Source organism: Bufo bufo, chromosome 3 (genome assembly GCF_905171765.1).
Source record: "Bufo bufo chromosome 3, aBufBuf1.1, whole genome shotgun sequence".
NCBI classification, from domain to species: Eukaryota; Metazoa; Chordata; class Amphibia; order Anura; family Bufonidae; genus Bufo; species Bufo bufo.
Genome location: NC_053391.1, coordinates 512,544,340 through 512,558,572, shown reverse-complemented (window position 1 = coordinate 512,558,572; position 14,233 = coordinate 512,544,340). Strand labels below are relative to the sequence as shown.

The following is a 14,233-nucleotide window of genomic DNA, read 5'->3' as shown; positions in this document are numbered from 1 at the left end:
TGGCATTCTCTGAGTAAAGGCTGCATTACACCTGTCGCTGATTGCCCGCTCGTACATCAGGCAATTGTGATTTTTAACCACTAGACAGCGTGATGATGAGCGATGGCATAGCGATCGCTCCTCCCTATCCTGCGGAAAAGATCACTGAATCAAATAGCAGCGGTCTTCTCCGCTAGCAAGCAGGCGATTGCCAGGAGGCAATGGCTTCCCTCCCGACGAATCACTTGGTCAATTGGCCTGTGTAATACAGGCTTAAGTGTGCATACAACTGATAAGACCACCCACACAAACAATGAAATAGCAGAGGTTTAAAAGGAATAAATTTCAAGTTTTACTGGATTTTTCACCACAAAACTCTGTATCAATCTGCTCAGCTCCTCCTGCTGTATAACATCTAGCCTAAAGATTGCCTTGCATTTCATGGTGATAAGTCTTTAATGTATTTACGTTAGTAGATTTTCACTTTGTAGCCAGGTTCCCTTTCAAACCTAATAATGGTTATACAAATTCTATATTTTTTTCTTAAAATAACATGTTTTGCTCTTATTTGTATAACTGTTTTATATTGTTTTCCCTTTAGCAAAAACAAAATAAAAATTGGACTATAAATAGGTTAACTGGTGAAAATAATCTCCTCTTGTTGAAAGATTTCCTGAAAGATAGGTTAATCACAAGGTGTCCCATGTAGATCTGCAAGTACCCAACACCAGTCAAGGTGCCCTGAGTTTTCAGGTCAATCTATTATAGATCTGCATCCTCTCCCTCCGCCAGTTCCCCATGGTGCCAAGCTTGTCAACACACCAGTACATTACACAATACCCACTGAATTAATAGGCTCTGTATATGGATTTATAAATCTGCCTGGTCCGCCAGACCACGATAGGCTATCAGCTCTGGCTAAGGCTTCTCTCACACCTGCGGCACAGACTTCCAGAAGGTTGTTCTGTCATAGAAAGCTGGGAATTTGCTGAACAAAAACCAATCCGTGCAAAACCAGACCTTATTATAGTTAATGGGGCCGGCAGGAATTCCAGTAACATCCAGCAGTGCTGGACCTGGAGAACTCTGCCGGAACAGCCTGCCGAAATGCTGTGCCGCAAATGTGAAACTAGCCGTACTGAATAGAAGACCCTTAAAAGGGATTGTCCGGGTTCAGAGCTGATCCCTATTTTCACCCAGGCAGTCCCCCTGACTTGAGCATCGGAGCAGTTCATGCTCCGATGCCCTCCTTTGCCTTGCGCTGAATCGCGCAGGACAAAGCCATTTTCTGGCCTTCCGGTGACGAACCGGTGCTCTCCTTAGGGCTGCCAGGCAGAGCCTTCCGCCCAGCAGTGAGCCCGGCACTGATGGGCGGGCTTTAGCGCTGCCCTAGCCTGTAAAACGGCTAGGGCAGCACTAAAGCCTGCCCATCAGAGCTGGTGACATCACCGAACACAACGCTGGGCAGAAGCCTCCACCCGGCAGTGTGTTATTGTAAATCACACACTGGCAGGGCAAGGGAGCGCATCAGAGCATGAACTGCTCTGATGTTAACATCAGGGGGTGCTGCCTGGGTGAAATTATGGGTATGTCCCTTTAACTCTAAATTCCTTAAAAGTTGATAATGTTACTTACATACAGAATTTAGCCCCTCCCCCCCAATAGCAAAACTAGCACATTTTCTAGCCATGACAAATGAATGTCATTCAATGAAAAGTGTTTTCAGTGTGTCCAACCGATAGTCAATTTTCTAGGCTGTTTGTACACAGAATAAAAGGAACAACTGGCAATTGGTGCAATATTATCCACAACACAGAGACCATACAGTGCAGCAATATTAGGAGGAAATGAAAGGGATGTCAAATGTCAGGTATGACAGATCTGATTGAACATGGGGGGCTTCAAAGGAGAAAAAAAACATACAAACATGAACAATAATGAACATTCAGCAACAACTGTACTCTAGTCATTCACTATACTGTTCTCTTAGCTATAGAACAGGACTAGCTAGATGCAAAGAGAATAGTAACTGCCCAAACCAAAGGAAAATGAGCAGTGTAATCCCCATTGATAGATCATGATACTTGGGACACAAAGGACTTCCATGTGTGGACAATGCGTTCACACACACCATTCATTTATTTTTACGTTTTAAAGAAACATTTTCAAACGGCAATAAACCCCATCATAAATGCCTCTGGTTAGCTGGTACTTCTACATGAAAATCTATGCAGAAATAGAAAAACTCAATTCTTTGCAAGATTCTTCAGTAAGAAAGGATACCCTGTATGTATATAGAGATAAAAAACACATACCGAGCCTCATTCATAAAAATGTTCTAAGTGTCAATGTTTTCCAAAGCAACAAATCAGATCATGTCTTTTATTCAGATATTTGCTCCAGAAAGATGAAAGCAGTGATCTGATACGGCAGCTCTCCATTCTTGCACCTAGAGGGAGATCCCCTCTCCCTTTTCTGATGTCCATATGCCATAATAACGATTTCAAAAAAAGTTGGATGGACAGACAGATTTACGGTAGTTACGTGTGTATGGGGTAGGCCCAATGCCCTGTGATATCTTTTGCCAGAAAGATCAGACATTGGATATGTTCCTCTAGGACAGGGCTGGTCAACCTGCAGCTCTCCGGGTGTTGCAAAACTACAACTCCCAGCATGCCCAGTCTGCCTACAGCTATCAGCCTACAGCAGGGAATGGTGGGAGTTGTATTTTTTCAACAGCTGAAGAGACGGTTTCATCATTCAGGGGGAGGTTGGGGGAAAGGGGGGGTGGGGTTAGGGTTGGACGATATCAAAATCGATAAATACCCGTTTAAAAGAAAAAAAACACAAGGAGACGTTATACTGTATGGGGGGCCACAAGGAGACGTTATACTGTATGGGGGGCCACAAGGAGACATTATACTGTATGGGGGGGGGCCACAAGGAGACGTTATACTGTATTGGGGGCCACAAGGAGACGTTATACTGTATGGGGGCAGCCACAAGGAGACATTATACTGTATGGGGGCAGCCACAAGGAGACATTATACTGTATGGGGGGCCACAAGGAGACGTTATACTGTATGGGGGCAGCCACAAGGAGACGTTATACTGTATGGGGGCAGCCACAAGGAGACGTTATACTGTATGGGGGCAGCCACAAGGAGACATTATACTGTATGGGGGCAGCCACAAGGAGACATTATACTGTATGGCGGGGGCCACAAGGAGACATTATACTGTATGGGGGCGGGGGCCACAAGGAGACGTTATACTGTATGGGGGCGGGGGCAACAAGGAGACGTTATACTGTATGGGGGGCCACAAGGAGACATTATACTGTATGGGGGCGGGGGCAACAAGGAGACGTTATACTGTATGGGGGCGGGGGCAACAAGGAGGCGTTACACTGTATGGGGGGCCACAAGGAGGCGTTACACTGTATGGGGGGGCCACAAGGAGGCGTTACACTGTATGGGGGGCCACAAGGAGGCGTTACACTGTATGGGGGGCCACAAGGAGGCGTTATAATAAGGTCTTGTGGCCACAGGCCACCATACATGCAGTAATACTTTGCGATATACCTTTCCCGCGGCTGCCTCGCTTGTGTGCTCTGATTCTGACATCAGATGCCGGTGGGCAGAGATTTGAATATGGGAGCAAGGAGGAGGGAGAGCCGGGGCGGCCGCTGCGGGAAGTAGTAAGTTTATAATTTCGTCACCAGAGCACACACTAGTGAGGCAGCCGCAGGAAAAGTCTCTCCAGAGACACCAGTACTCACACAGGGGATCGATTCGCCACATATACAATAGAGCCGGCACTGGTGGGTGACGACGGTGATGATGTCAGATGGTGGGTGGAGACTTGACTAAGGGAGGCGGAGCAAGAAGGAGCCAGGTCAGGAGCGAGAGGAAGTAATGTTACTCAGCGGCAGCGCTATGCAAGGTGCAGGGGCGGGCGGGCGCACGTTTAGAAGCGGTCAGCGCACAATGTGAGCTGACCGCTTTGATAATGTCACAAAATACCGCGGTATTTTGGAAACAGCGATATCGCCATTTTTTTAATACCGCGGTATATCGTGATACCGGTATATCGCCCAACCCTAGGTGGGGTGATTTCCCATGCAAATGAATATTCTTCTAGCTTTACCAAGTCATCTTCACCTAGTTCTTTGGCAGATGAGCAGTGTGGCCAGGATTTACATGGCCTGTCCTGTATACGAACTACAGCAATTAAAGATGGTTTCTTATAATTGTACCTGCTTGCCGTCACAACAGCAGCGCTGAGCAGGTGTACCTTCCCATTCACTTCAATGGGACATCTCCTTCCTGTTCAAGTGAATAGGAAGGAGATATCCCATTGAAGTGAATGAGGATGGTATAGTTGTAATTACACCTGCTCACTGCTGGAACATTGATGGTGAGCAGGTAGAGTGAAGAGAAGGCAAAAACAGCTGATAACGTCAGTCTGATATTGATGACCCATCAGGAGGATACGTCATCAATATATAAAAAATAAAATAACATAGACAACCCATTTAAGAGCAGAGTAATATTCTCCCTAACCTCTCCCCATCCCACTTTCCTCGAACTCCCCCATCCCACTTTCCTCCCCCTCCGCCATCCCACTTTCCTCCCCCTCCTACTGTCGGAATTGTGTTCAAATGCATGAAACTGCCCAAAACAGGTATAAAGACAGATGTCACAAAGACTGCTGAAGTGCATATCTGATGGGAGCTCCTTGCAAACAGCACCACATATCTCAGTTTCTTGCATCTCTTAAGGCTGGGTTTATACGTGACTGATTAGCTGCGGATTTTCTGAGGCAGAAAAAAAAAAACGTACCAAAGGGTGCATACATATGCTGTGGATTCTGAAAAGCTGCAGTTTCATTCTTTGAACTGGAAAGGGTGAAACCCGCATGAGAAATCCACTGTATAAATTGCCATGCTGCAGGTTTGAAATCCACAATACCGCAGCTTTTCTGTTGAGTTTTTTTTTTTTTTTTTTACACAGCATGTGGATCAGAATTTGGAAATTCTCATCCATTTTGCTGGTACTGTACAACGCTGTGGATTTGCCGCAAGAAAATCCGCAAGGGGAAATCCGCAGCTAATCAGTCACGTGAACCCAGCCTAAGGCTACACGCACACGAACGTTGTTTGTTTCCGTGTCCGTTCTGGGTTTTTTTTCGGATAGGATGCGGACCCATTCATTTCATCGTGTGCTGTCCGCATCAGTATGTCCCTTCTGTAGCCCCACAAAAAAAAAATATAGAACATGTCCTATTTTTGTCAGTTTTAGGCCTCCTGCACAAGACCGTATGGCTTTTTCAGTGTTTTTCGGTCCTTTTTTCACTGATCCGTGGTTCCGTTTTTGGTTTCCGTTCAGTTTTCCCGTATGGCATATACAGTATACAGTAATTACATAGAAAAAATTGGGCTGGGCATAACATTTTCAATAGATGGTTCCACAAAAACGGAACGGATACGGAAGACATACGGAGTATATTCCGTATGTGTTCTGTTTTTTTTGTGGACCCATTGACTTGAATGGAGCCACGGAACGTGATTTGCGGGCAATAATAGGACATGTTCTATCTTTCAAAGGAACAGAAAAACGGAAATACGCAAACGGAATGCATACGGAGTACATTCAGTTTTTTTTGTTGGCGGAACCATTAGAATGAATGGTTCCAACACGTAAACGGAAAACATAAAACGGTCATGTAGGAGGCCTTAGGCCTCTTGCACACAAACTTTTTTTTTTGTTTACGTTCCGTTTTTTTGCGTTCCGTATACGGAACCATTCATGTCAATGGTTCCACCAAAAAAAAAAAAAAAAACGGAATTTACTCCGTATGCTTTCCGTTTACGTATTTCCGTTCAAAGATAGAACATGTCCTATTATTGGCCGCATAACGGACAAGGATAGTACTGTTCTATCAGGGGCCAGCTGTTCCATTCAGCAAAAAACGGAATGCACACGGGCGTCATCCGGATTTTTTGCGGATCCGTTTTTTTTGGACTGCAAAATACTGAAAAAGCCATATGGTCGTGTGCAAGAGGCCTTAGGCATTGTTACAATGGATTTGCAAAAAAATAAATGAAAATAAATGGATGGCATACACATACGGTCGTGTGCATGTAGCCTTAGAGCCATGTACCCCATCACAAGCCACATGTAGCTCTCAGGCTGGTTCACCGCCACTGATAATACTGATCTTCACGAATTTTAGCAGCAGAACTTAGCACTAGGGTCATCATAAAAAAAAACTGTGGATAAAGGTTTGCCTACACGACAACATTTAGGTCTCAACATTTTTTGTAATGATAGTCAATGATGTCGCACTGTGACACGCCGCAACTGCAACGCGGCAGTGCACAAAAATCCATCCAAGTTTGATTTTTGTGTGACTGTCACGTTGCAGTATGTCACAGACAAAGGTCATCGTGTAGCCATACCCTAAAGGACTGGCGCAGGGAAATGTATTTCCCCATATGCCAGGCATTCCCATGGCTAACAGTTTACATAGATGCTTAATAGTAAACGTATCTAAATCTAACCAACATTTCTCTTCGCCAATATTTTGATTAAAATAGCCTTTCATTTCATATACATTTGCTTCCAAATATAAATTACTGCCCATGAGAAAATTCTAAATTAAAAAAGGGGCATAACAAGTAACAACTAAGGCCCCTTTCACACGAGCGAGTTTTCCACGTGGGTGCAATGCGTGACGTGAACGCATTGCACCCGCACTGAATCCTGACCCATTCATTTCTATGGGGCTGTGAACACGAGCGGTGATTTTCACGCATCACTTGTGCGTTGCGTGAAAATCGCAGCATGTTCTATATTCTGCGTTTTTCACGCAACGCAGGCCCCATAGAAGTGAATGGGGCTGCGTGAAAATCACAAGCATCCGCAAGCAAGTGCGAATGTGGTATGATTTTCACGCATGGTTGCTAGGAGACTATCGGGATGGGGACCCGATCATTATTATTTTCCCTTATAACATGGTTATAAGGGAAAATAATAGCATTCTTAATACAGAATGCTTAGTAAAATAGGGCTGGAGGGGTTAAAAAAATAAAAATAAAAAAATAAAAATAAGATAACTCACCTTAATCCACTTGATCGTGCAGCCCAGCTTCTCTTCTGTCTTCTTCTTTGCTGTGCACAGGAAAAGGACCTTTGATGACGTCAATGCGCTCATCACATGGTCCGTCACATGATCCATCATCATGGTAAAAGATCATGTGATGAGCGCAGTGACGTCATCAAAAGGTCCTATTCCTCAAAGAAGAAGACAGAAGAGAAGCCGGGCTGCGCGAACAAGTGGATTAAGGCGAGTTAAATAATTTTTTATTTCTTTTTTTAACCCCTCCAGCCCTATTTTACTATGCATTCTGTATTAAGAATGCTATTATTTTCCCTTATAACCATGTTATAAGGGAAAATAATACAATTTACACAACACCTAACCCAAACCCGAACTTCAGTGAAGAAGTCCGGGTTCGGGTCTGGGTACCACATTCAGTTTTTTTTCACGCGCGTGCAAATTGCAATGCACTCGCGCAGAAAAAAACTGAACATCGGAACGCAATCGCAGTCAAAACTGACAGCAATTGCGTGGCTACTTGCATGGTTTTCCCGCAATGCACACGCAACGCATCCGGAACAAATCCGGGACCCCCGTGTGAAAGAGGCCTAAGGGTACTTTCACACCTGCGGCAGAGGATTCCGGCAGGCAGTTCCATCTCCGGCAATCTGTACGCAAACGGATGCATTTGTGAGACCTTTCCGATTGTCATCCAGAAAAAAGGATCCGGTTCTTATTTTCTTTTCATTTTTACATGTCTGCGCATGCGCAGACCGCAAAACCGGATCCATTTTGCTGGAACACTTGGGGCCGGATCCAGCATTAATACATTTCAAAAGGAAATTAATGCCGGATCCGGCATTCCGGCAAGTGTTCGACTTGACTGATGCATCCTGAACGGAATGCTCTCTATTCAGAATGCATTCGTTTTTTTCCGTTATTGAGCCCCTAGGACGGAACTCAACACCGGAAAACAAAAACACTAGTGTGAAAGTACCCTAATACATAAGGCTAATGGCCTATTACACACACAGATCTTTTGTTACACACACCAACTATTGGTCTGATTGGACAGAAATTGGTCAGATAATCTGCTGGTGTAATACAGCCTAAGGGCTCATGCACACGACCGTATTGGCTTTTTCAGTGTTTTGCGGCCCGTTTTTTACGGCTCCATTGTCCTGTTTTTTGCTTTCTTTCCGTTTTTCCGTATGCCATGTACAGTATACAGTAATTACATAGAAAAAAATTGGTCTGGGCATAACATTTTCAATAGATGGTTCAGCAAAAACGGAACGGATACAGAAGACATGCGGATGCATTTCCGTATGTGTTCAGTTTTTTTTGCGGACCCATTGACTTGAATGGAGCCAAGCACCGTGATTTGTGGACAAGAATAGGACATGTTCTATCTTTTCACGGTACGGAAATACTGAAATACTGAAAGGGAATGCACACGGAGACACTTCAGTTTTTTTTTGCTGAACCATTGAAATGAATGGTTCAGTATATGTACCGCATACTGAACTAAAAAAATGGCCAGTATACTGAACGCAAAATACTGTCGTGTGCATGAGCCCTTAGGTAATCCGGCTGTCTAATCCTGTACAAATGCTAGCTGTCAGCTGGAAGAAAAACCGTTGCATGCTATTTTTTTGTCCGGACAAAACACATCATTTATGCCAGAATGCAGACGGTTCATTGCTGGACCTCATTACAGTCAATAGGAATCCGGCGGTGAACTACAGAATCCAGCAATGCTGGATACAGAGAAATCCAGGAGGCTGCTCTCTGCCATTACAGCCTGCTGGAGATGTGAACGTGGCCTAATGCACACAGCGATGTCACGGCACGGGGATAATGCACATAGTGATGATGTCACGGCACGGGGATAATGCACATAGTGATGATGTCACAGTACAGGGATAATGCACATAGTGATGATGTCACGGCACAGGGATAATGCACATAGTGATGATGTCACGGCACAGGGATAATGCACATAGTGATGATGTCACAGTACAGGGATAATGCACATAGTGATGATGTCACAGTACAGGGATAATGCACATAGTGATGATGTCACAGTACAGGGATAATGCACATAGTGATGATGTCACAGTACAGGGATAATGCACATAGTGATGATGTCACAGTACAGGGATAATGCACATAGTGATGTCGTCACAGTACAGGGATAATGCACATAGTGATGTCGTCACAGTACAGGGATAATGCACATAGTGATGTCGTCACAGTACAGGGATAATGCACATAGTGATGTCGTCACAGTACAAAAAACAAAAAAGCAACAGCAGCACAGTGGGAAAAAAATGTGGTTAGGGTGCAAGTCCTCTGAAAAGATAGGTAACTTTTCCTCCAATATAGTATATCCAAAGATTAGGCAGCACTCCAAATGTGATAAGAGGTGATGACCCGTTTATTCCCAGGCAACGTTTCAGCCCACTCAATGGGGCCTTTGTCAAGCCTTTGTCACAGTACAGGGATAATGCACATAGTGATGTCACAGTACAGGCATAATCTGATGTTGCAACGCTGGAATTATACAAACAGTGATGTCACATGCAAGTATGAGGTCACAGCACAAGAAAAATGCAAAGAGTAATGCTGCGCAGGAGAGATAAGGCAAACAGAAGACGGAACCTCGAGATTCCAGAGTAAAGAATGGGTTGTACTACCTTTTCCATGGCACCTTCTATACATTGTATCACTGCACCTTATTTCTGCATGGAGATGGGCCCCGTAGCAGCTGCTATGAGAAACCTGCTTCGTATACGTAGGGTTAAATATAAGCAACCGTCTGCAATAAATGATGTCTCTCCATTAACATGCTTGTATGTAGATTAATTATTATAGGACTCCCGTAGTAAAGCAAAACGCCTTTCTATAAAGTCCGAAAACACCAACTGCTTCACATTGCAGAAACGTTTCCCCAACGATCTCCGGTATAAAAAGCGGCCGCATCCTGTCAACAAACACACGTTGTTACGAAATTCCGAGCAATTCCAGCACAAGGTTGGATTTTTACATCTCTGCAGCACATGCAATAGGACGTGTCAGCGTCACATGGCTCTGCACCGCAGCCAGATATAGTAACAGACCCATGACGACATAGACCCGAGTAAAAAGCGGAATGCAGAAGTCACAATGGATCAGGCTGGTGACGTCCCCTGACTGACAGATGTCGGTGCTGGGACTAGCATGGCACATGCCTGTATTGTAAATGACAGGAGCACATGATGGAGGGGAAGCAATCTTCTAACCAATGCTAAACAGATCATTAGTCAGGACTACTAAATACCCATCCAAGACGCAGGCAGCCCTTAAAGACCTCCAGCCAAGCAGCCATGCTAAATGTCCTTTTATCCAGATTACAGCCTTCTGTCTGTGTTAATGCTTCCAACTGAACCCGGCTTTTAGCAGCTGACTGTAAGCAGCTAACACTAAGGTGATCAGCCTCCACAAGGAGACTGCCCATTGCCTGCTAATGGCTCTTTGTATGGTGGGGGGCTCAGTCACTCCCCAAAATGTCCAGGGCTTTGACACCTCTCTTGCCTTTGATCGCCCCCCCCCCCCCTCTAAACTTTGCCATTACGTCAGTATTTACATGGCAAACGCAAACCCAACAACAACTTCCCGCACGCTGGATCAATATTAGAAATGATATTTGGGATGTCGCCACCAGGGTGAGGGAGTCCTGCAGATAAAGCTGTGGTCATTCCTATGGGCTAGCCTCCAGCCGCTGGGATGAACAGGTATATCAGGATGAAAGTACCATCCGCATACATTTGCCTGGTGATCTGTTCATAAAATTGCTACAAACTGGACATAAATAATACCAAATACACACAATTTATGTATCCCCAAAACCAGACAAAGGAAGATGACAGCGCACCCCTGACCAGCGCCACCCCCAGCTCATGTCACCGGGTCACCCCTCAGTGGTCTCATTCCAGGCCTCTTCCCTAGAAGACCCTGCTAAATCCACATGCAAACTTAGCAGGCTGCTGCCATAGGCCAGCCCTCTGACTACTTTTATGAGGCAAGTGACAGTTCTACATCATTACCATGCAGACAATGATGAGTATGGGAGGGGGGGGGGGAGGGGTGCTCATGACAAGCAGGTCATCAGCACTTCCAAAACACAACAAGAAAGTCCTAAACCCTCCTGGATGACCTACACCACAGATGACAGGATGCGAATGAGCAGATCTGCAAGTTGAGCCTATGAATAGCAGCAGCATCATGGCAGCATTAACCCTCGCCGAGCCGAGCCCTGCAGTGATGACACAGGCACGGAGAAGACACACTGTATGACTGGCCTGGCCACAGATGGAAATGCACGGACTGATAAGAAATGGAAGAGTCACAGACCTGAGTAGAAGCTGCAGAGCAGTAGAATGGGCTTTCGTGTCCCTTACAGAGAATCCCCTGCCTGAGCCTTTCCTCACACATACACATACAGAGACTCCCTCAGCTGCTCAATGCAGTCCTCAGGAAATGAATGGGGGCACACAGAGAACTGTTGTACTTGCAAATGACTTACCGGGATCACGTGATCTGCTAAATCTAGGGTGGGCCGGTGGGTGGAGGCTTCATAAACAAGAGAGGACAATATACTGGGAGCATTAGCAGCGTGCATCGAGTTTCACGGGGAGCCCCAGCCTGGGGGGGTGCGGACAGCCGACGGCGCTGCGCCCGCCAGGCAGCGGGGTTTCTGCCGAAAAGACGCCTCTAGAACGCGTTCTATCCGTGTACCTCCCGGTAGGGAGCTGTAGGAGCCTTCTCTTACCGGCGGGACTACATGTATACGCGACTTTTACCTCAGGCGAGGAGTCGCTGCTGCGTCTGTTCGAAATCCCCTTTTTTTTCCTAGTGAACCCCTCCCTGCTCCCACCCTGAGGAGTAGGAGGCTACACCCACAGAATGCCCGTGTGCATGGACCCGCCTGGAGATGGCAGGGCTCTCCTGCTCCCATACAATACACAGTGCAGTTTTTACCTCACCATTTCTCTTAAAAGCCTATTTTGATACAGGAAAAGTGCATGTAATGAGGTGATAAAATGGCATGAAGTAAATCTAGCAGCGTACAGCGTTACCTGTACTAGAAGAATCAATATCTGGGCATATGCAATTAGTGGAGGTACAAAATGGTGTGATTACTTCAATGAAATGTTTCACAGACCACCATGACAGTATTGGAAGGAGACCTGGCCGACGCTGGTTTATTATGGCGTTGATATAAGAACCGAGCGGCTAGTCCGAATATATCAATGTCCCTTTCAGGCTTTTCCAGATAAGGGCTCGTGCACACGGCCGTAGTTTTGGTCCGCATCTGATCTGTATTTTTTGCGGCCCATTCGCGCAAAAGATGCGGACAGCACTCTGTGTGCTGACCACATCAGCACGTCTGTTCCGTGGCGCCTCAAAAAAATCATTTTCTTGTCCGTTTTTTAGACAAAGATAGGACATTTGTGAAGGAATAAAAAAAAGGGCAGAAGGCTCTCGGCTGGTATCCGTGTTTGGCGGACCACAAAAACAGCCACATCCGTGTGCATGAGCCCAAAGATAGTTTCCAACTTTTTAAGAAAATGGCTATTGTCACCAGCTTTATGACACAAAGTTACACGGTGTGCAAGTGACAGCATTAGACCTCATGTTCATATTATACATAATGGCAGCCAAGACGCTGGTCTAGATCCAAATGGCACTTGACAGACCCCTATGGACATTTAGTAGGGCTTGTCAGGATTCAAACGAGGTTTCCGTCATTTTGACGCCAAGAAAAGGGCTGACGTAAATGCAGACTGGGGCTACGATGCATGGCGGAAAAATCCACCACAAAATACTCGGCTTAGAGACTTCCCCCATGTTATCATATGGGGTTGAAAAGAGTCAATCCCTGCCCTCATCAAAATGCACACCATTGTAAAAATCTGTAGCGGAGCATTTTCTGGCACCTTTGTCCGCCACATGTGAAGGCACCTTTCACACGAGCGAGTTTTCCGCGCGGGTGCAATGCGTGACGTGAACGCATAGCACCCACACCGAATCCTGACCCATTCGTTTCAATGGGTCTGTGTACATGAGTGTTTTTTTTTTTCACGCATCAGTTCTGCGTTGCGTGAAAAACACAGCATGCTCTGTATTCTTCGTTTTTCACGCAGCCCTGGCCCCATAGAAGTGAATGGGGCTTCAGTGAAAAATGCATTGCATCCGCAAGCAAGTGCAGATGCAATGTTTTTCACTGATGGTTGCTAAGAGATGTTTGTAAACCTTCCGTTTTTTTATCACGCGTGTGAAAAACGCATCAAAACGCATTGCACCCACGGGGGAAAAGATGAATGCAGTCGCAGACAAAACTGACTGAACTCGCTTGCAAAATGGTGCGAGTTTCACTGAACGCATCCGGAGCTAATCTGTCACGCTCGTGTGAAAGAGGCCTAACGCTCCGAATGCAGAAGTGACCATAGCCTTATACATGAAGTGGCACTAATATTAGTCAATGCAGCAACTAACAAGTCCATGTTTCCAACATTGGTATTTCTAATCAATGGACTCTGAATGCAGACTCTCACTTACGCCTGCTTTGGTCCATGTTAGTGGGCAATGGCAGAGATTATACCTAAAGTGCCACTGAAGAAAACACTGGCATAACATGGATCTCAAAAATCTATATAATCATAAATATGGAGGATAACAGTGGCATAGCATAGGTTGCCAGCGCCCAGGCCAAGCCAAGTAATGTGCCCCTAACCTGTGGATCCCCCCCCCCCTTTTTACCTACCTGCAGCCCTATGTAACACCACAGGTAACTACAGTGATAACTCTCTGAGTACAGATAATGTAGTAGATATCACCTGCAGTCCTATTTAACACCACAGATCACAAAGTGATAACTCTCCGAGTACAGATAACATGGTAGATGTCACCTGCAGTCCTATGTAACACCACAGATAACACAGTGATAACTCTCCGAGTACAGATAACTTAGTAGATGTCACCTGCAGTCCTATGTAACACCACAGGTAACTACAGTGATAACTCTCTGAGTACAGATAATGTAGTAGATGTCACCTGCAGTCCTATGTAACACCACAGATAACACAGTGATAACTCTCCGAGTACA

The 14,233-nt window shown here is 45.5% G+C and overlaps 1 protein-coding gene across 6 annotated transcripts in view; it reads right to left on the bottom strand.

Moving 5' to 3' along the window:
• The window catches only part of KLF12 (Kruppel like factor 12), a 249,267-nt gene extending 237,517 nt beyond the window's left edge, over window positions 1-11,750 (bottom strand). For 3 of the 6 annotated variants that reach the window (XM_040425352.1, XM_040425354.1, XM_040425355.1), the window contains exon 1: window positions 11,479-11,598. The gene's annotated coding sequence lies outside the window, so the exon portion shown is untranslated. Of the gene's footprint in view, window positions 1-11,478; window positions 11,601-11,650 lie in introns of those variants that run through there. The other 3 variants (XM_040425351.1, XM_040425353.1, XM_040425358.1) reach the window with 2 other exon arrangements.
• Window positions 11,751-14,233: the final 2,483 nt, after the last annotated feature.